This window comes from Primulina tabacum, chromosome 10 (assembly GCF_025594145.1).
Source record: "Primulina tabacum isolate GXHZ01 chromosome 10, ASM2559414v2, whole genome shotgun sequence".
In the NCBI taxonomy this organism is placed as follows: Eukaryota; Viridiplantae; Streptophyta; class Magnoliopsida; order Lamiales; family Gesneriaceae; genus Primulina; species Primulina tabacum.
The window spans coordinates 26,331,343-26,354,273 of NC_134559.1; positions in this window are offsets into that span (position 1 = coordinate 26,331,343).

Below are 22,931 nucleotides of genomic sequence, written 5' to 3' on the forward strand. Positions count from 1 at the left end.
TCCCTTTGCACATATCCAGTTTTGGCTTTGTACTTGTTTCAGAAATGCTTTCATTATTACTGAATCAGAGACCAATCATGTCTCCATATTGCTTCTGTAATTCTTGCATCTTTTCTAATGAAACAGAAGACTTATTCCATGCATTTACCAGTTCCGATAGCTTCTGATTTTCAGACATCATCGTGTGGTAATCTGCATTTACTCTGTCATTCTCAGTTTTCAATTTACTTATCTCAACTTCTAGATCACTGCAACTGTTTTCTTGCAAGCAAGTGAACTTACTTATTTGATCTTTCAAGTTTTGATTTTCAATTTTAACTTCCTCGAATGACTGAGAAAGTCTTGAGTACTCTTATACCATATCATGCAATGCTTTAACCAAATCATTTCGTGTAAATTCATCAGAATAAAAATCAAATACCTCTCCAGATGTTGAGGCTGATTCAGTGTTCGCCATGAGACACTTGATTTCTTCTTCATCATTATCACTGGAATGGCCATCTGAGTCAGGAGACTCAGAGCTAGAATCTCCCCATTTTGATTTACTTTATTCAGCAATCATTTCTTTGTGGTCTCTTTTAGATTTCTTATCATTTCGCTTGTACTCCTTCTACTTTTGGTCATCCTTCTTAGGTTTCGGGTAGTCAGCAATAAAATGTCCGATTTTTCCACAGTTGAAGCATGCCATATCACCAGGTTGTGATTCCTTTTTGAAGTTTCGATTTGGACTTTGGTATGCTCGGTGATTCTTCTTCATGAATCTTGAAAATTTCTTCACGAATAGTGACATTGCATCATTTCTGATTTGTTCAGCAGTCTTGTCACATTTACTTTCAATAGCAACAGGTGATACAATTGAAACAACTGCAGTAGTAGCAATAGCTGCAAGAGCCTTGGTAGGTTGATTCGACAAGAGCTCTTCTCCACTTCTTACTTCCAATTCAAACTCATAAGATTTCAAATATGCAAACAAGTCATGTAGCTCCAACTTGTTCAGATCTTTTGAGACTCTCATAGCCATTGTCTTTACATTCCATTCCCTGGGTAAAGCTCTCATCACTTTGAGTGCCACTGCTCTATTGCCAAGTTCCTTTCCCAAGGCTGCTAGTTCATTTACTAAGTTGCTGAATCGCTCATGAAATTCGCTTAAAATTTCTCCAGCTTTCATTTTAAGATTTTCAAACTTTTGTATTACCACAGACAACTTGTTTTTTTTTGTTTGTTCATTTCCTTCACAAATTTGGATGAGTTTCTCCCAGATCTCTTTTTCTGTAGGACACATTTTGATTTTGCTGAAGGTATTCTTGTCAAGAATTTTGTAAAGAATATCCTTAGCAACATTGTCTAGATTTGCTTTCTTCTTGTCCTCTCTTGTCCATTCACTTCTTTACTTTTCAACCATTTAAGGTGCACCTTCAGAAACAGCAATAGCTGTATTAGGTTTTAGAATTTTCAAGGGACCATTTGTGATGACAAACCACATATCATCGTCTTGGGCTGCAAGATGGGCTTGCATCCTAATCTTCCAATCATCGAAATCCTCCTTTGAGAACATAGGGACTTTGCTAAAATGTGCCATTTCTGTTGTAGATTTTCAGAACAAGAATTACCCGCTCTGATACCACTTGTTGGGGATTGATATAGAGTTTAGAGAGGGGTGAATAAACTCTATCCTTTCTTTGACGATTTTACAAAGTTGCTAGAATCCTATTAGAGATTATAGCTTTATCTTGTTCGAATATATTTCCAGCAGATCACAATAACTTGTGCGGAAATGATCTGATGGTTTTAGGTGAAAACAATAAAACAGTATGCAGTAGACGGTAGTTGTTTCAGGAAGTTCGAAGATGAAATTTTCTACGTCTCTTCTTCTTCAGTTTGCAAAAATATCACTAAAAGACTTTGGTTTTTACAGTACAACTCTTGTACACACCTACTTCATTAGGACTTATCCTTCGCCTATTGAAACTCTTAGTTTCACAACATAATAAAATGAATACAACAAGTTTCTGGAAAAGACTGTTTTCTATATTACAAACTCTTCTCAATAAGATGTAAAAAGGAGAATATCTTGTGAAGAGATAAAGAAACAGCAGCACAAGACGATCTCAGAAGATCAAATATCTGCTATAAAGAGTGTGCTACTTTTCTATATATTGAACTTGAAGATAAAGAGTAGTTATTGATTTCTCAAAACAACGTTGAAATGATAGACAGAGAATATGTTGCTTGTTAATAATAATCTTGTTTTCTATATAGGATTGATCCTTTAGTATATAGAAACATTGAATCCAACGTCTATAAACAAAACTGCTTCTTTGACTCTGAGTGAATCAGCTTTATCACCGAAAAAGGGTCCTGCAGAAAGCTTCAGAATAATCAGTCTTTGTTTTATACCAAAAGTAGTAAGACGTATTAAATGTCTTCGTACTGCATTTAATTGTGCAATTAATACTAGTATTATGCAAGGTAACGGTAATATTTAAGACTTGTAATGATCAAACAAAAGATGTAAACTTCTGATGCTGCCTAGGCTACGTTCTCCTTCTGTTTTTTCTAACTGTTTTGCTAAAAAATATTCGATAAGTACTGCTTCTGTTTTAGCGATACGAGTGCTTCTGCTTTTTATAATCTCCCTTGTTTTTACTATCATCACCTACTGATTTTGACTCTCATCACCACAATTAAAGTAAGTCTAACATTGTGTTTCTGACATATTTACTCAAATATGTGGTTGCTTATTCAAGTTGGAAGTTTTTAATGATGAAAAACGAATTTAGCAAACTGAAAATCTGGCGAGTGGACGTATTTTAATAATATCTCATAGCTCTATGATTCAAATGACCAACTGCCTAAAACGAGTGATCAGAAAACAAAATCTTTTAAAAGTCGTATATCAGTTAGTTGGGCTAAATCGGATGTCATCTAGGCAAGATGGCTGTTTCAAGATCAAATTGAATGTAATGACAACAGAAATCATCTTGACATCAGCACGTATTTTTTCAATCTTATCAGCTCGGTTATCAGAATGGAACGATTCAACATGCATTACAATGCTAGGACAATTATCTTCAAATAGTCTTCACAAGTCAAAGTTTAATTGGAGTTTAATATTGTGATAAACCGCTTTGACATTTCTGATTCTGCACATGATGAAATTAGCAACGCTGAATTACCATTTCAGTAGGCATAAATTAGCAACGCTGAATTCAACAACTAAATTCAGCATACCAATTCAGCATTCTGAATTCATCGGGTTACTGTACGAACATCCAGCCCCCCTACTCAGTTCTCGGCATCCTCAGTCACCTCATCAATATGCTCACCTACATCATTTACACCTAGTGAGCCTAAAGACTCAACGCACCATAAACGTTATAACAATTACATATACATAACATGCAACAGTGAAAAGTGTTGTAATCAATATACATTTCATGATCTTAAAAGAGTAAATGTAAACGTAACATAAACATAAACGTGTCAAAAATATGTCTCAACATATCATCATATACGTGTTCATTTCTTTTAGTTGAATTCAATTCATTAGTTGTGACTTTCGTATCAGTTATATCATATCAGCTCTATTCGATTGATTCATCTACTTATAACTGTGGTACCCGACGACAGGGACATCAGCGACAGTATTACCCATCCACCGAGCCTTGGCCTTACATGTCATCGTATACATATTCTTATTAGTTACAACCAACTCTCATCCTTCAAAACATTTCATCATATTCATCACTTGTAAAAATCATGCATATACGTAATTTTCCTTAAAATCTAGCATGCAACGTATTTTTCATAATTACATAAAAAAGTCATATACATGAAAACATAACCATTTAAAACATTTCAAATCGTGTTTAGGGCGCTGTCAGGACTAAAAACTCTACTCGGGTGAAAAACGACCATTTTGCTCCTAGAAACCCTAATTAACCATTTTACCCCTGGACCTCAAAATTTGACCCGAAACCAACCAAACTCCTTAAAACACCTAAAAACATAATTATAAGCATTTCATAGAGGTAACCTCTAGCCCGTTCCGTAACTTATATGATTTGTTTTTAAATTTGGACCTGGGTCCCGGTTTTAACCTGAATCAACCCGAAACTTAACCAATTTTTTCTCAACTTAAACCGTGACTTGAACCTACACAACCAGCCCCTAAACCACTCGTTCCAGACCCCTTAGGACCTACGAACCATGCCTGGAAGTTGCTGGAAATTTCCAGCGCACAAGCCACCAAACCCTAGTTGCGTCTATACTCCAATTTCTTGACCCTAGCCCAAACCAGGGAGGACCAGCCCTGAACAAACTCTCCCTAGCCCACCTCAGGACCCCCTTGGACCGACCTAACTCAAACCCTCAGCCCCATGCACGTCGTAAGGTGTAAACACCGCGAACCACCCGTGATGCGACCAACCGAGACCAACCCTCAAACAACTCGCTCGATCGGCTTCATGACCAAGTCCAACAGCGTTCGATCCATCCTAGACCACGACTCAGACCCACCAGGGTCTGGTCCAAGTCTAGGAACGATCCTTGCACCGCCGGACTACTCACTTCTTTCGATCTAACCATAACAAGCCCTAAACCGAACACAACCCGTCGGCGTACCCTTCATCTCGACCAACCCTTAAACACCTTGATCCTTGACGTTAACATCCCCCTAACAACCAAAGTTGCAAGTCCCTTACACAAGACTAACAAAAAAGGTGAGTATGTAACAAAAGATGCACTTTTTATGTTAAAGATTTACAAAAATGATACCACATGATAAATCAAAGAATTCATCATGCAAATATATATACATCAGCATATAAATGGTGTGAATGATGAGAAAAAGGGATACATGGCGTGTCTTTGCTTTTAAACGCACAAAAACTTTGATATCTCTGAGTAGGACGAGCACTGAAGAGACGGAGAATGATTTCTCTTGAAAACCTTGAAGAGCTCGAAGTTTGGCTGCTAGAAAAATTCGAAAGGGAGGCTGCTGAAGTGAGGGAAGGGGGCAGCCGAGTATGAAGTAGGCTTAGGGTTAGGTTATGAGTTGATTAGGTTAATAAAAAGACACACTAATGGGTCAATAATAATCATTAAAGGAGTTTAAAAAGATTTTAGGTCCATTATGCCATTAAATAAACCTGTCAAATCCAATGACACTCGCGAAAACGATGTCTTCATCATGTCTCTCGATCCACCAACACCGAGAGTCTAGAGATGACTTTTACATATAAGTTCAAGAGATAACTTTCCTACATATTGCACTTTGCCCCACGTGGCATGGTGAATATCTTTGATGTCATCATATCACGTCTCGAGTCTAATTCTGAGCAAACACAACTATACAATGAGCTTTTATAACAGGGATCTCATATTCATCCTCGTTATACGAAAATAATTAACTTCAATTATTATAAAAATTTATTATAAACAATTATAAGCCATTTTAAATTTTCATTTTTCTCGTTCAAGAGAAAAATTATATTACATCAAAACTTTCTAGCCTCTGACTCTTTTGTTTGTCTTTTAAGGTCAATACTTGGCCAAAAGATCCACGGATCCAATACCACGTCTACACGAAAAAGATCGTCATCTCTCCATATTTCATATTTAAAAATCCTAATTAATTAGCATCTCACGTGATTTTTTTTTTTTTTTTGTAAAGTCTTTACTAAACCAAAGTAGACCATAATATAATCATTTTTCAACCAAATTCATGAAGTGTGTTGGGATCATCCAAAATGTAGATGACAATTAATTTTACTTAATTGTTTGGGGAATCGGGATGTGATCTAAATGAAATCTATTTTAGCCGCTAATTAATGAAACTTCAAATTACCTTCACACGACTCACGACATTAAACAAATACTCTCTTCGTCACAATTATATAGATTTGTTTCTTTTCTCACATATTAAGAAATTTTTTGCAAAAGTCAAATTTTCTATTTTATCGATATTTAATTCATTAAAAATTAATTATATTTTAATGACATAACTAATAGAGGTATATTATTAAAATAGTAGAAAAAATATTTAAATATAATATAAACCTATATATTTGAGATAGAGGTATATTATTAAAATAGTAGAAAAAATATTTAAATATAATAAAACCTATATATTTGAGATTATAAAAATGTGATATATATAATTGAGACAGAGACAATATAAATAAAAAAATCTTAAAGACTTGCTTTAAAGTATTATTAGCTAATAAAGTGCATAATACATTGTTTCCATGTTCATTTGACATTATCTTATAGTGACCACTTTAAACTCTGCACGTCTTCCACAATTTTTATGTATATACTTTAAAGAATCAAAGGACAAACGCATTAAATTTTAAGATCCCACTCAGAGAGAGGAAAAACAAATTTTTTTGGGAAAATGTTTGAGAGAATAAATTTGGCACATTCCTTATATTATAAATTAATAATTACTCCTATATTTAAATGACGTTTTGGATAGTTATTTTTCTTTTCCTTAGTTATTTTTTATTTATCTTCAAACATAATATGATCAACAAGACGTTTTGGATTGAAATGAAAAATTATAATCGTGCAGTCACTCTAATGTGTGTGTGAGAGTGTGTATATACACACAAACGTATATGTGTGTATATATTTGATGGGTAATGAGGCTCAAATTAAGTATAAAAGCCCAAGCCCACAATTATTATTAATTATAAAAGCCTAAACCAACTATACACTCTCCAAAAAAAATCTATAAATAGGAGAGTATTCTCATTATTTAGGAGGAGGAAAACTTTTGGATACGAAAACCTTTTAGCTCTCAATTACTTGTTGAGCGTCGGAGTATCCACCCCGACGCCTCTGACGTTTCGTTTCAGACGCAGGTGATAGCCCACAAAGATTCTCTCCACCAGCTACTTGGACTCGTTTACGAACCAGCAGAGTAGTTTGGATAATCATCATTTTTGGCTACATCAATATTATTATATTTACTTTATTGCGACAATTTAAAAAATTATTGTGATGGTATTTGATGTCATCCGTGTGAATCGGGTAGATGGAATCGGGGCAATCCATCGGATGAGGATTTAGTGTTTAAGGAAAATGAGTAAGGAAAAGATATATCTTGTGAGGAAAATATATCTTTGTGATCCTGGGATTATAATGTGACCTGCAAACAAGGAAATGAACTCGTGAATGGGCACCAGAGGAGTATCCAGCGTATCCACTCTGATGCTTAAGTCAGCAGGTGAAGAAGAAATGTGAAATGGCTTATATATGTATGAATATACGTGAGTGCTTTAGAATTCAAAGTTTTAGAATCATTAAACGAGATTAATATCTGTTATTTATAGGAGAAAATCCTATGATTACCTTGTTTTCAATGCCCACCTGCTTAGTATGCTAAGACGGCTGCCCATACCCTGCTTCTAATGACTTCTCTGACACGCCAAACACATGTTGTTCTGACAGAAATTGTAGAGCCCAAAATCAGTACATGTAAAACTCATAAATTTATTTAATTGTTAAATCATTTATTTAAATTTAAATTGATTTTTAGTGATGCATGATTTATTAAATTGTATTATTTTAATGTTTATGTGCTGCACGTTAATTGTTTTATCGAGTTTCATATTTCAGGCGATTATTCGATGCGGGATCGAGGAAAAGAGACCGGGGACGATTTTGGTAATTTTAAATGTGGTATTTTATTTTAAGTTAAAGTTGGGGCATATTAATTAATTTAATAAGTTTCAGCAATTTAAAGCCTAAATTATGTATTTAGTGAGTTTAGAAATTTGAAACTTTTAAAGTTGGCCTTGTGCATTTTATTTTGTTAAAAAGGAGAATTTTATAAAATTATAGTATATTTATTTTAATTGGGTAGTTTCTTAAAAAATAGTGTGAGTTAACCTTTTATTAGCATTTTAATTAGTTAAATTAGCACTAATTACTCCTAATTAAAACAGACACATGTTTCACACACTCACACACACTTACACATTTTTACACACACCAAAACATACAACACACACCTACACATTTTATTTTCAGATCTTTTATATTTTGGAGAGCAAAAACCTAGGGTTCCTCCACCTTATAGCAGCCGCCCCTTCCTTTTGAATTTCCAGCAAGCTTTCGGTGAATTTATTGCAAGAAAATAGTGCCAGGTTCGTCCCGGATCAACCTCGCATCTTTCTCCCGCTTCGGTGTCGTCGTTCGATAACGTTAAAGATTTAAAGACATGTATATTCTGTTTTTCCTGCGTCGATCTAGTCATATTATGTGTTGCGATGTTTTTATGCGAGAAATTACATGTGTGATGTGTAGAAGTTTGAGCAATCATGTTTGGATCACTTTTGAAACCATTTTTGGGATCTCAAATCTCGTTTTTACTGATCTTTTAAAAACTGCGATTTTTCGGTCGAGATTTTGGGAAAACTTTCAACGTAAGAAACGTAAAACTTTTTGATACCTTCGATTTGAAATCAAATTCGAAATATTTGGAAAAAATATTGAGTGAGATATGATCATTTTCGTAGGACTGCTCAAACTGTGTTTTCTGAAAAATTATGTTATTGATGTGTTCTTGAAGTTTTGTTGTTGCAGGCTTCGTTGGGGATCCACGGGTGATTGTTGCTGCATTTAGGTATGTTTAGTAGGATGTTGGGTTGGTATTTGGTATGCCGGTTAGTGTTGATAGGTACTTGATTTCATTAGAAGCCGTAGGAAACGATTTAGGGTCAATTTCCGTGTTTTTGAGTTGTATTATGTCGTAGGGTGGATGTCGTTGTTTTGGGGTGGTTGTACGGGTTTGGATTCAAGGTTATAGTATCCTAGGATGGGTCTCGAGGTGTCGATTCATGGTCGGGATGATCGAGTTAGGAGAAATAAGCCTTGAGTATATGAATTTTCGTTGGTTCACGCGTACCGAGCCTGCACGGATCCTGGCACGGGATCCGTGCCCTTGTTTCCTTCTTAGTGTCAGTAAACCGAGCCTACACGGACCCTGACATGGGGTCCGTGCCTTTGTTTGCTTTGAAGGGTCAAATTTGCGAGCCTACACGGACCCTAGCACGGGGTCCGTGTCCTTACTTCTTTTCGAGCATTTCTTTTGCGAACCTAGACGGACCCATACACAGACTCGGGCACGGGGTCCGTGTACTTCTTATTTTGGGAAAAAAAATTAGACTTCACATCAGGTTTAGTTTTGGGGTTCAAGATAATGGCTAGCAGGATGATTAAAAGAGGTCACGTCCCGAGGGAACTAGAATGTCATAAGCTACTTATTCACTTCGGTGGTGAGCTTGAGTACCTAAGTCTAAGTTATGCAAGTTAAGTATTTCAAACTCATGTTAGTTTGTGCGGCAGCGGCCCCAAGCGAGATCTAACGAATCCCTCAACGTCAAGTAAGTATGTTTTACGTGCAAAGAAAATATTTCAAGTTTTTTAGGTATGCTAAATGTCTTGTGACCAATTATGTATGGGATTGGAAAGCGGTAAAGCATGACCATGGAGAAATCCACCCCGTTAAAGAATGAACGATTTAGATCAGGATTGGAAAGCGTTAAAGCATGAAGGGGGAACAATCCACCCGTTAAAGCATGAACGGGGATCTCATGTATGTGGCAGTGGATTTTTCTTGTCAGCCCAGTACTGTGGTTTAGTCTTATCTTGCGTATTTATGTATGGGTCACTTGCTTTGAAACATGCCTCTACGCAAAATGATGAAATTATGTATGTTCAAGTATGTACAAGTATGCAAACATGTTTAAGAAAAGTTTCACGTTATGACACGTCTATGTATGTATGTATGTTCAAGCTCTTAAGTATGCAAGTTCAAGTTTCATGTATGTACGCTCTATTTTAAATATGCATGTGATTTTATTACGTACTACTCGTTACTTCCAGTTTATATGTGTTGAGTCTTTAGACTCACTAAGCTTGATCGATTTAGGTGAGGATGAGTTTGAAGAGACGAGAGATGTGGACCAGTGAGCTGGCTTGGACTGAGCAGGAGGCTAAACCCGAGGGCCGCCAAGTTTTAAGTTTTATGAAATGTTTAAAAGCACTCTGAATTATGTTACTGGTTATAAGATTTTAAGCAAATATCTTTGACAAACTTTACTTTGAGATCTTTTATGCAACTACTTTGGGGATGGACAATTTGTTTTATCGAGTTTTGAAGGTTCACGATTCATTGATGTTAATTTTTCCGCAAATTTAAAGTAGTTAAAAGTACGGTACGTTACAGATATGATTGTCAAGCATAAGATAGCCCATACTAGTACACTCGAGTGTGGCACACTTGTTGAGGTAACCCAGGTAAAAAGTTTTCGGGAGCTTGTATGAGAGCCCGGGCTCTTGACTGCCAGGGTATAAAATATCCCGGGTGATCTCACGCCCAGCTGTTAAAGAAAGTGATCTGCATATTGATTCTGTTTTGATCTATCCATTTAGTTTCATGGGTCATCCACAACCCGGGCTCCTAATGGGGTATCAACACCCATCCCTTAAATAGTCGGGCTAGAGTCTTATTCGTTGTCTCGATCAGTCATGCTTTGGCTTTAATAGAAAGATTATTCATTACAGATTATGAAAGTATCGGGGGTTTCAAATATCCCAGAGATGAGATGATGCGCCGGGAGTTTCAATTTCCCAGGTTGTAGATAAGATGTCGAGACCCCATGTCTCCCAAACTTTAGATATTTTGTCGTTTAGTATTCTCGAGCAGTTAAGATGATGTCATGATGCATGCATGCCCTAGAATTCTAATGGTCGGCAACGTTTCGAATTCCAAGAATATGATAAGTCTAATGCCTCGATATCCGTGCACGTCCTTTAAAGTACCTGCACAATTTCCGAGATGCCTCTTGACCGTCTGATTCATCTTTAGATCAAAGGTTGAGATTAATTCCCTCCACCTATATATAATAACATACCCTCTTCATTTGTCACTTTCTGAAATTCGAATTTCTCTCAAGAACTCTCTGACGCACGGCGCTATCTCCACTCAGACGAACTTCCGTCCACAACGATCTCTTCGTTCGATCATCCACCCACTCATTTGTAAGTTTCTTCTCTATTTTATTTCCTTTAAAAATATCTAATTCTACCTCCTCCACCTCTGGAGCGAATGCGCGAGGCTCGCCTAGCTACGAGTCAACCGTGATGCGCTCCGATTCCCCCACTTCTCCTTCCCCAAAATGCTTCTCTAATCAACCCTATTCGAAACCCCCACTCAAAAATTCAAAACCATCATCTTCTAGCCCCTCCCGAGCTCTGGAAAAAGGCAAGGGCAAGGGTAAGGGCAAAGCCCGAGCTTCCTCTCCACCCCAATCTGAGACTGCAGGAGTTCCTTAGTTCACCTCAATGAGCAGCACGCTACGCTCGGGGGCTGACGAGGAACTCCGAGTTCTGGGATCCATCCCTACTTCTTTTCCAATTTTGATACCCGGCCCCTCTGATAGGGCAGACAGTCCCCCTCCCGGTTTTACCACTTTCTTCCGAGACAAAGTTAGAAATGGCCTCCGGTTCCCCATCCCCCCCTTCTACATCGCGATCGCCAAATTTTTTGGTGTACCTAACAACTAACTTCACCCCAATTCTTTCCGGATCATGGCTTCGGCCTACGTCCTTTTTAAATTGCACAACCTCCTCATCACCCCTTTTATTCTTCATTATTTTTTTGTTTGTCGGCTGGGAGACAATGCCTTCTCTCTGTCTGCCCGGCTGAAATCTCGGTTCCTTGATGATATCTCTTCTTCTCAGAAGGGATGGAAAGGACGTTACTTTTATATTCGCCTCCCGACCCATCATTCTTGTCTGACCAGGTTTCTTCCTTCTCTCCCTATACAACCCACTCTTCCTCGCTCCTACAAATTTAAGGAACCTTATACCCGAAGCCAAGATTTGGTAGTGGGTCAAATATTTTCCTCCTCCACCCTCATTTCTGAAGAGAATTTGATTGTCTATGGGTTGAGTGCCCGGGTTGAAGATCCAATAGACCGGGTGATTGAGAAGGTTGCTGGCTCGGGCGCTCAACCCGGTAAATCTCCTATTCAAGACACTCTCTTCTCTTTTTTTTCCTTACAAATACTAACCCTCTTTTCCACTGTGCAGATAACTCGAAAATGCAGGAGGCCTTTGCTAGGAAGCGGGCAGCTGAAAAGGCGGCCAAAGAGGAAAAGGCCGCAGCCCGGAGAGCGACTGCTGAGAAAAAGAGAGTGGCCGAGGAGGAGACAGTCCAGCTGAAGGAATCTGCCACAAGTAGAAACCCAACAGCAACAAGAGGCAACTCAAGCGGCCTCCCAAGAAGAGTCTGAAGACCATGTTCCCCTCGTCTAGAGGAAAAGAAAGACCACCACAAGCCCGGAACTGGTATTAATTGAAAGTACTTAGGGATAAAGTCAGGGTGCCACCTCCCGAGCAACAAAATCCAGCGCTCCCCTCCAAAGCCGGCCACTCCAAGAACCTCTGCAGCCCAATATGCCTCCCCGGGCCAACATCTTCACAGAGCGAGCCACTCCAACTGAACTCCTGTTACTGAAACAGATGCGGCTTCCGGTCGAGGAGGCGCATTTGAAGATCTCCCTCCCCACCCCCAAACTCTTTGAGGGGTCCAACCGGATCTTATCCTTAAGTTCTTTGATCCTTCCTCTCTTCCCCCATTTATTTATATATATATATATATATATATATATATATATAAATACATTCAGATCATGGTGTTCAAACACACACAGAGATCTTAGTATATATACATACATAAACACATTTTAACCATCTGCGAACATGGTGTTCTAATGCTGATATCAGCTTTTGAAAAGGCGACGGCAGCAACCACCACTGCTAATAATAGAGATCGGTCATTCCAAGAGCTTCAAGAGCAATTGCGAGGGGAGATTTCCCGGGCTCAATCAACCCACGAGGGAGAGATGGCCAATCTCCGGGCTAATGTGGAATCGACCCAAGAAGATCTGGATAAAGCTCGAGATAACATCAATGAGGGCCTTGTCCGGGAAGAAACTCTGAAAAGTACCATATCTGTCTTGGAATCAAGGATTAAATCTTTATCCGAGGAGGTAGAGGTACAACAATCTCGGGCGGAGGCTGCGGAGAAGACCCTGGCTATTACTTAGTATAATAAGGATAAATGGCAGGCCTCCTTCCTCCAATCTTCTGAATTCAAGACGACCATCGAGGATCGAGCCTATTCTCTCTTCAAAACCGGTTTTGACAAATGCCGGGAGCAATTTGAAGAGGCCGGGCTACTGTCTGAGGATAGGGAGGGCTTCCATGACTTCGGACGAGCCATAGTATCCCTTCCCAAGGATGGTGAAAAAGAGAAGTAGGGGCCACAAGAAGAATAGCAACCAGGGTCGAGCCATGTAAACTTAGAATATTACTGTTGTTCTTTTCCTTTGTAACTTGCATGTACTATCAGCCTCCAGGCTTTTTATTAACGAAATGTTAATCATTTTGTCTTCATACGCAGTGTTTCCATTTATTCTTTAATGATTTTCATATACCCGGCTTTAGAAATTATCTCAATCACGGCTTGTGAATAAGAAATCACAAAAATTTCTAAGTGTTGTAAATTAACCGATCACTCCAAATAAGTAACGCATTAACCAGAGTGAGGGACCTTGGGCCAGGGATCATGTCCCGAGACTTGGGAGTGGTCGAGCTGTGGTGCCCCGAGCCAGGGTCTAAAGCCCTGGGGTTATTAATAACCAAGGTATAGAGCCTTGGGCCAGGGATAATGTCCCGGGACTTGGGATTGGTCGGGGTGTAGTGCCCCGAGCTAGGGTGTAAAGCCCTGGACTTATTAATAACTAAGGTACGGAGCCTTAGGCAGGGGATCATGTCCCGGGACTTGGGACTGGTCGAGGTGTAGTGCCCTGAGCCATGGTGTAAAGCCCTGGACTTATAGATACACCGGAGCTTTGTACTTCTTGGTGTTTAGATATAACATTCACATTCATACACTTTCTGAGAAGAACAGAACTTTCATCATATCTTCAAACAAATAGTTTACATCTTTTAAGCAAAATACTTCCTTAAATGAAAAACATTCCATGGTCGTTTAAGAAAGCGTCCTTGGGAATCTTCTAAAGAATAAGCTCTCGAGCTAACCTTCCGGGTTATTTTAAAAGGTCATTCCCAACAAGCTTCCAATTTTCCAACGTCTCCATATGGATTAACTTTCTTCATCACCAGATCTCCTACTTGAAAGTCTCGGATTCGGACTCGTTTGTTATATGACTTCATAACGCGGCCTCGGTAAGCTTACATTCGAATCAGAGTCTGCTCTCTCTTTTCTTCCATCAAATCCAATTCTATTGCCCGGCTTTGATCATTATTATCCGGGTAAAATTTTACCCGGACAGAAGATTGTCCGATTTCAACCGGCAGAACTGCTTCAGAACCATACACCAGATTAAAAGGAGTCTCTTGAATAGGTGCCCGGGGAGTAGTTCTGTACGCCCAGAGAACACTAGGCAATTATTTCACCCAGTCTTTTGCTTTTCCCTGTAGCCTGGTTTTCAAGGCTTGCACAATAATTCTGTTCACCACCTCTGTTTGACCATTGACTTGAGGATAAGCAACAGAATGAAAGACTGAGTGATTTTCATTTCCTGGCACCAAGTTGTGATTTCTTTTCCCTAAAACTGCCTCCCATTGTCTGAGATTAGTCTCCTGGGGACTCCAAATTGGAATACAATATTCTTCCACAGGAATTTCCAAACTTCTTGTTCAGTAATTTTTGCCAAGGGCTCGGCTCCTACCCATTTAGAAAAATAATCAACAACCACCAACAAAAATTTCTTTTGGGCTCGGGCAACTGAAAAAGGACCAACAATGTTCATGCCCCATTGATCAAATGAGGAAGATGCCCAGATAGGCTTCATGAGAGTGGCCGGAATGTTGACAACCCTCACAAGCCCGGACCACTCGAGCAGAGTCTTGGCTAATAATGGGCTACCAAAATCCGACAAGCATTGCTTTCTGGGCCAATGCTATTCCTCCGAGATGCTCTCCGCAACACCCTTCTTGAATCTCCCGGAGGACATAATCTACCTCTCACATAGGTAAGAACTTTAGTAGAGGTCCTTGAAATGATCTCTTGTACAAGATATTATTTAAGAGAACAAACCTAGGAGCTTGTCTCTTGATCTTTTGAGATTGAGCTTTATCTTCAGGCAATTCATTGTTTACAATGAATTTTATCAGAGGTGTCATCCACGAATCCTCTGGTGCTGGCAATGTCTCTTCTTCAGTGAAGAGGATTAGCAGGAAAACATGCAATACTTCTCGGGAATTGACCTCTGATAAAGAGGCGGCCATCTTTGCCAAAGCATATGCTTCGCTATTCTCGTCCCTGGGTATCTGCTCAATACTCCAATCCACAAAAACTTCGGCCTGAGCTTTAATGAGCTTGAGATATTTAAGCATCATGTCATCCTTAGTTTCATAAATGTCCTTTATCTGCTGAGTAATCAATTGCGAATCAAAATAAAAAATAATCCAGCAAGCTCCAATTTTCTGGGCAGCTCGGATGCCAGCGAGAACAGCCTCATACTCTGCTTCATTGTTAGTCACCCGGGATTCAATTCTTAGTGACAGTTTAATCTTTTCTCCCAGGAGAGCTACTATCACAACTCCTACACCACATCCCGAAAGGCTAGATGCCCCATCCACAAATACCCTCCAGACCTCCTCTTCAGCAGGTTGAACCATCTCTGATAAAAAAATCTAACAAAGCCTGCGAATGTGACTGGCTTTTAGCAAATCTTGAACCTGTACATCAATCACTTTGTCCTTCTCAGGACCAAAGTGTCCTTTCTTTTGCTTCACAGGTTGAGATCCCGGGAATATGTTTAAGTGATGCTCCACTATCAGGGGTGAGATCCCTATCAAATTTTGCTGGGACCAGGCAAAAAAATTAAGATTAGTTTTTAAACAATTTATCAAACTTACCCGGGTGGATAAATCAAGGTCTCGAGCCACCCAGATCTCCTTGCCTGGCCCGATCTCTACCACCTCCTGCTCTTCTTCTAGCAAAAAATGCATTTTTCCCTTTTTTACCACTCTATCCATCTCCTCATAACCCTAAACTTTCTTCCTTTCGTTCCTCGCTCTCTTCTGGTCCACCCGGAACGCTTCTACATAACACTTCCGGGAAGAAGGATGATCTCCCCGGACTTCACCTACCCGACTTCTCATTGAGAACTTAATCTTTTTGTGGTAGGTGGATGCTATGGCCCTTAGCTCATTCATGGCCGGCCGCCCCAAGATGATAATATATGATGACGGGTATTCCACCACAGTGAAAGTGGTCATCACCGTCTTCTTTAACTCCCCGGTGCCCAAAGAAAAGTGTAGGACAATCTCTCCTTCTGGATAGACAGCATGGCCAGCAAAGCCAAAAAGCGCTATGTCCACTGCTTCCAAATGATATCCCTGCAAATCCATTTGTACAAGGGCCTACCTAAAAATAACATTTACAGAACTTCCCGAGTCCACGAAGACTCTCGTAATATCATAATTTGCTACCCTAACTTGAATTACCAAGGCATCATTGTGGGGAAGATTGACACCCTTCAAATCTTCCAGGCCAAACTAATCACTGCCTTATTATTCCTCCTCACCCCCTCTACCTCTATACAACCTCTTCTGCTTCTCGACTTACGAGCCCGATTAGAATCACTGTCAGCATATCCTCCAGATATCATTTGATTATCCCCAAGACAAGGGGAGAAGATTTCTTTCTCTCGGGCTCTGTATCTCTCCTCCCCCTCGGGGCATTTCTTGAATCTTCCCTGGCACTAAGACCGAGCTGTCGAGCTGTCCAGGGGGGAACCTCGGCTTCTTGCTGGGTTGATTTTGTCCCTAGACAAAGGGCGGGACATAATCTCTCTTGAGCATTTTGCAGTCCTCAGTGTTGTAAAAACACACTTTATGAAGGGTACAAAACCCCCTCTTTTCAGGCCTGGTATACTGTTGAGATGGAGGTAAATCTCTGTTGCACTTTTGGACCTCCAGGTCCCGGATAATCTTCAAGGGCACACGATGAGAAAAATGTCCCGGATTACTCCTTCTCCGCCCCCTTTCCTCGGGCTTAGATACCTGGTCTCCTCTCTCTCTCTCCTTACTAACTCCCTCTTCTGCTTCTGGGCCTCCTCCATATTTATATACTTTTTTGCCCGGGCCAGCAAACTTCAAAGTCCCCTGGCGTCTTCTTCATTAGTGACCGGAAAAATTCACCCTTCTTCAACCCCTGGGTGAATGCAGTTGTCTTGGTCTCAGGAGCGCAAGAGGGGACATCCAAAGCCACTCGGTTAAATCTCCGAATATAAGCCCTCAGACTCTCTTCAGGGCTCTGTTTCACTTCAAAAAGACTAAATGCAATTTTTTTATTCTTACTGCTACTAAAATGGTGCTAAAACACCTTCTGAAGTCCTCAAAAGAATGGATACTCTAATGAGCCAATCCCTCAAACCACCTCTGCGCCGAGTCAACCAGAGTGGTCGAAAACATTTTGCACTTGATTCTGTCAGCATAATAGTGCAACATGGCCATATTCTCGAACCTGGACAGATGTTCCTCGGGGTCAGCATTGCCATCATAATCTTTGACTTTGGCAGACTTAAAGTTCCTGGGAAGAGGTTCCCGAACAATAGCTTCAGAAAACGGGCATCTCTTAATGACTACCCGTGAATGACTTATACCCTCCATCTGGCCCTCCAACACCCTCATATTCTGCCTCAACTCTTGCAACACTTCTACCACAGTCGGGGACTTGGACCCAACACTTGATTTTCTCTCTTCCATCCTCGCTTCCTCCTGTGTTGGATCTCAGTTTTCTTGTGCCCAAAACGCAGCGAAATTTTTAAAACTTTTAGATCTTGACATTCAATATATATTTGAGAACTCGTATGGTTTTCATAATTAAAACATATAGAGGATGTTTGATATATAAATTTAGTGAATTAATTCATTTGGCTCCAACTACTATGGTATTAGCGGACGTAGCTCTTATTGTAAATCCCTATGTACGTTCTTCAAATCTCCTTTTTAATCTTCGAATCAGGTACATGACCAGATTACTAGTTCCTCTTCTAGCTTGCACTAGAAAGTATAGAAGATCTTTTCGTAGAGATAGAACACACAGAAGAAATCGACCCAATATATTTTAATTAAAGTGGCCAAAAACTTCAAAATTTTGAGAGCTAAAATTTTCTTGCAAAATCCTTGAAACTCACGAAGGAATCTATGCAATAAGAATAAAGAAATCTTAATATTTCTTTAATCATCATTTATTCAATTAATATAATTAATTAAGTAAACTAAATATTTTGAGCGATTATGGTTGTGATTTTCGAAAATCACACACAATGAAATTAGTAGAGGCTATGGTTTAAGTCTCATACTTAAAATAAAACCTCCATGACGTAATTAGCATAATACGACATTTGAGCCTCTTAATTAACATTAATGGGCTTGATTAATTAATTGGACTAGCATTCTTATTTAGTTTGTTGGGCATGCATTCTTACAAGCTCTTTAAACATACTTCCCACTATGTTTAATTTAATATTTAATAAACTCAACTTTTGAGTTTAATAAATTAAATTCTCAAAATTTATAAATTCAAATCCTTGAATTTATTCTCTCCAAATTTCATAAACTCATAAATTCAACTTCTTGAATTTATTATTTCACAAATTCAACTCCTTGAATTTATTTTTCTCAAAATTTAATTATCATAAATCCAACTCCTTGAATTTACTATATCATAATATAAATTCAGCTTCTTGAATTTATTTTCTCCATGGGAACAAATGATTCATTGCTTGTGTGACTCTCAATGGTTCAGGGATACAGTTAGCCGTGATTTCACAACTCTTTGTGATTCAGGACATAATCCTTTATTCGGGCTTACCCTAATTTGTCACATTCTATGTATCAACAATTGATCATGAGAATGTCAGAAATCATATTTCTGATTAAACCCATCGAATCATGGTAAGAGTGTCTAGTAGCATCGTCCCATGATTCCATAAGTATCACTGATAGTGCCTGTAAGAACCAGTCGATTATGATTAACATACAGTACGATCCATTCATCTCATATATCCCAATCGAATCTGCAAGCATTGGTTCATCGAGGGTTGCATATGAATTCGATAACTATGTGACACATATTTGAGAATAAATAGTGACATCGCATGTACAGTTGGAGAACTCCTTCTTTAACGTACATCTCATACTCTGGTCAAATATTCCACACACTATTATTTCATCATATCACAAAGGATATCCACACCCGTAGGTGAGCGGTGAATTCCCGACTACAATGCACTGGCTCCTACATGTGTCGCAATTGTACCCAATCTCACCACATGATGACTCTCTTGGAATCGGTAAACGAGTCAAAGCACAGCCCTAGCATATAGAGCCTCAGTGATCTAGGTCGTAAGGACTAATGGTGTACAATCATAACCACAGACTTATCCTCTCGATGAATGATAACCACTTGGAAAGTCCGAGGGAGGGTTGTTCGGTATAATCATCATATGACTACTCATCTGCATGTTTGGACATCTCTATGCCCTTACCAAGAAATGCGGTACACAACATCACAGATGCTACTCTCAAGCTCAAGCGACATTTATCCATGTTTTAGGCGGCTGAATCGACTAGGAACAAATTTAGATTATACAATATTTACAAATGAGTTTCAACATCGAATTACGATTCATTTGTATTAAGTATAATCAAGAACTTTATCAATGCTGATTGCATGGATATACAGATAAAGTAAAACAAGATCATAAAAAGTTAAATTATATTAAAATAAAGATTGTTTATTACATTTGAGTCAATAATTCCCTAACCAACCATTGGCTTGTAGGGCATCTACTCTAACATCATGCTCTCTCTTCTGCTCTCTTCCTACAAGCGTAGCTTGCTGAGAAGCATCTATCCGGGCTATGGCTTTTTCTACCTCATCGGATATAATCCGAGCCAACTCCTCCAGGGATAAAGTGATAACAGGAGGAGGTCCTGTGGGCGGAAGACAACCTTGTCTAGAGACAAGTGCATCGTCTCCAGGAGCCCAGGAAGTACCTTGATTGGTTCTTCTGGTAGGAGCCATATCAATATATTGAGCTCAATTTCCAACAGACGGCATCAATGATGTCATCCGTGTGAATCAGGTAGATGGAATCGGGGCAATCCACCGGATAAGGAATTTAGTGTTTAAGGAAAATGAGTAAGGAAAAGATATATCTTATGAGAAAAATTTATCTTTGTGATCCTGGGCTTCTACCGTGACCTGCAAACAAGGAAATGTACTCGTGAATGGGCACCGGAGGAGTATCTGACATATCCACTGCGATACTTAAGTCAGCAGGTGAAGAAGAAAGGTGAACTGGCTTATATATGTATGAATATACGTGAGTGCTTGAGAATTCAAAGTTTCAGAATCTATAAATGAGATTAATACTTGCTATTTATAGGAGGAAATCCTATGATTAACTTGTTTTCAGTGCCCACCTGCTAAGTATGGTAAGATGGTTGTCCATACCCTGCTTCTGATGACTTCTCTTACACATCAAACCCATGTCGTCCTGACATAAATGATTGACAATCATAAGGTAGCTCATACTGGTATACTCGAGTGTGCACACTTCTCGTGGTAACCCGGTAAAAAGTTTCCGGAGCTTGCATGAAAGCCCGGGTAGAAAATATCCCGGGTGATCTCACGCCCAGCTGATAAAGAAAGTGATCTGTATATTGATTATGTTTTGAGCTATCCATTTAGTTTCACGGGTCATCCACAACCCGGGCTCCTATGGGGTATCAGTATTTTATATTTGTATGTCATTTAGAATTTAAAAATATATATATCTTCATTCTTTTTTAAAATTTTCTACAACTTCCCTTTATCTTGTTCTTTCTATTTGTCGGATTTTCGATTTTAGTCTAATAACTTGTTAAATGTTTGTTTGAATTTTAATTTTAAGTTTTTGGTTTAATTGCTGACGCGATAATCAACATGTCAGTAATTTTTGTTTTCACGTCACTAATTCTCGATATTACAACGACGTTTTTCAATGTTCGTCAACCTCTGATGAAATATGACCGAAAACAAAAATAAGAAAAGTTACTGCACCAGACCAAATTTTGAATAGTTAATCGATCGAAACTCAAAGTATTACAAATTAATGGACTAAAAAAGTTATTTTCTTTTAATCAATTGATTAACTAAACTAATTACTAAAATACTAGTTTTAATCGGTTATTGACTAAACAATGCAATCTTATATCTTATTAATTTAAAAATTGTTGTAAATAAATCAAGTATATTAAAATTATAATATTTATTATATATGTATGTATGCATTTAAGATCATACTACTGGAACTTTTTGGACAGACTGTGGCGGAAAATTCTAAATCATTTTGCTTATTAATTATACATGTTATTTTCTTGTTTTTGTTTTTGCTACTTCATTGCATCAATTATAATTCGTAACATCCTTGTTTATTATTATTATTGTTGTTGTTGTTGTTCACTAGAAGGATAAATTCATGCACGTGGTCATACGTACGCGTAATTTTCAAATTTATTAATTAATTTTTTACAATTTTAAAATATTGAATATATTCGTAAAATAATTTAAAACATAGATAAAAAACGGAAATAATATTGGGAAGTTCGATAAATTCAAACGAATGGATGAGGATAGATTCCTCTAATTATTTTTATCAAATAAAAAATAGTGTTTTTTAATTTTAAAATATTGAATATAGTCGTAACATATTTTTAAAATATAGCTAAAGAATGGAAATAATATTGGGAATTTGTTAAATTCAAACAAATGGATAAGGACAGATTCCTCTAATTATTTTTATTAAATAAAAATTAGTTTTATTGTAAGGATCGATTTTTTTATATATATACGTATATGTAATTTGAAGAATTTGAACAAGTGAACTACAAGTATTATTGTACACTATATTATTAAGTGTGAGAATTTTAGAGTAATTATCTTTGAGGACACCAAATTATTTAATTCAATAATTACTCTTCTTATCTTGCTAAAAAAAAAAAACTTGTGTGAGACGATCTCACGGGTCGTATTTTGTGAGACAGATATCTTATTTGCGTCATCTATGAAAAATATTACTTTTTATGCTAAGAGTATTACTTTTTATTGTGAATATCGGTAGTTTTGACCTGTTTCACAGATAAAGATTCGTGAGACCGTCTCATAAGAGACCTACTCACTAAAAAAATCCCTCAGGTTACTCCATATTTTACATAGAAAAAAATTTAAACAAAACTTTCATTTTAAAACGAACAACTATTCTAAATTAAAAATAATTTTGTGTTAATTTTTTATTATTATTTGCTCAAATTAAAAATAATAATAATAATACATGCAACATATGTGCATCTTTTATTAGTGTTTATGATGGTTATAGTTGGATTATAAATTTATTAACACTAACAAGTCACGCACACGATAATTGGTGGACAAAGATTTTTTTAACATAATTAACAAATTCTAAAAATATTTAAGCTATTAATTATTTTTAATACATTTAAGTTATTAATTATGATTAATAAATCATTTAGCTACTTTAAGAATTTAGTAAGATAAAATTTTAAAATAATTTTTATCGAACTAAAAAGGAGTTTTTGTTCCATCCATTAAAATGGTCATTGAAGTTACTCTAGGGGTTGATGGATATTTTTTTAAGGATAATTTGTAATAAAGATAACAAAGAACGATTTTCTTCATTTACTTAAACTGGCTAATATGGGATTTTTTTTAATACCACGTTATGCTAAATGGAATGTCTAGCTAGATTGACCAATTTTATATGCTCCATCACATCTCATATGTGAATCTAAGCTGCGCGAACAATTAG